Here is a 1,130-nt window from a genome sequence, read left to right as displayed (position 1 = left end):
CCCCCCCCGCATGGCAAAGCAAACAGCGGAGAGGCTCTACCACCACCCGCAAAGATGAAGTCGCACTTTTGCACGTTTGCCCACAAAACACAGGCCGGCGCGTATGACTGTCTGCGGCCCCGCGGAGCCCCTCCAGCTCCACTCCTCCCAAAACTTTGGCGGTATCTCAGCTCGCGCCGCGCCGCCCGCGCCCGCCCGCGCCCGCCCGCCTCCGCTTCCTCGCAGGTTATATTTCGCCTTGTTTGTCGCCAGGATGCTTCATTCGCGGCCGCGGCGGCGACTATTCACTCCCCGAACATTATGAGGGACTAGCTTCTCCTTTGGACCGCGGCCCCGGCCCTACGCGCGGCCAGGCAAGCAGCGCGTTCCTCTGCAGGCGCGCGCTTTCCTTTTGCTTCATCCCTTCTTCAACTGCTGTTGCGAAGGTTGTTTTGTAACAACAGCTGAATGCTTGGATCAGCTCACAAATATTTTTGAGGCGAGACAAACTATTTACTGTTTACAATTAACAAGCCGAATGGGTAGTGTGGGCAGTCCATTCTTGTGCTATCCACCCGAGAATAACGGGGTTGACTTTTACCGTAAGTACTGTCTACGACATCCAGGAAAATAACGCAATTTTTTAATTCAAAATGACAGACAGAGGGGGTATCTAGAGCCCATGATAGCCTCGTGAACCTGTGTTCTATACTGCCTTGTTTTTAGAGCACCCTTACTGAAAAATCAAGGGTGCTCTAAAAACATTTTGCATTAAAAAATTGCGTTATTATCCTGGATGTCGTAGACAGTACTTACAGTAAAAGTCAACAAAGCACAAGGTTAAACTTGCACATCATTTTCAAAAGGGTAAGGAGTGCGCCTAGGTGATCTGCTCCCCTCTTATTCCGCATCACCGGTCTCGTCCACGTGCAGAGAGGGGGCGGGCGCGGGGGCGCCGTGGGGGGCAGCGCGGGGGGCGGCGCGGCAAGAGGGGCCTCCGGGATCATTTACATGCTTAACTCCCGAAACCATGAAATGAGGCAAATTATAATCGCCGCCCCTTTACGTGGAATAGTTATGGGCTCGGCGCCGGCGGCCGGCCGGCTATGGCCGACATCCCTGATGGTTTATCAGCGTCGCCCGAGGAGGTG

The sequence above is a fragment of the Frankliniella occidentalis genome, unplaced genomic scaffold (genome assembly GCF_000697945.3).
Source record: "Frankliniella occidentalis isolate FOCC.00 unplaced genomic scaffold, Focc_3.1 Scaffold201, whole genome shotgun sequence".
Classification (NCBI taxonomy): Eukaryota; Metazoa; Arthropoda; class Insecta; order Thysanoptera; family Thripidae; genus Frankliniella; species Frankliniella occidentalis.
This window is presented reverse-complemented; position numbering follows the sequence as displayed.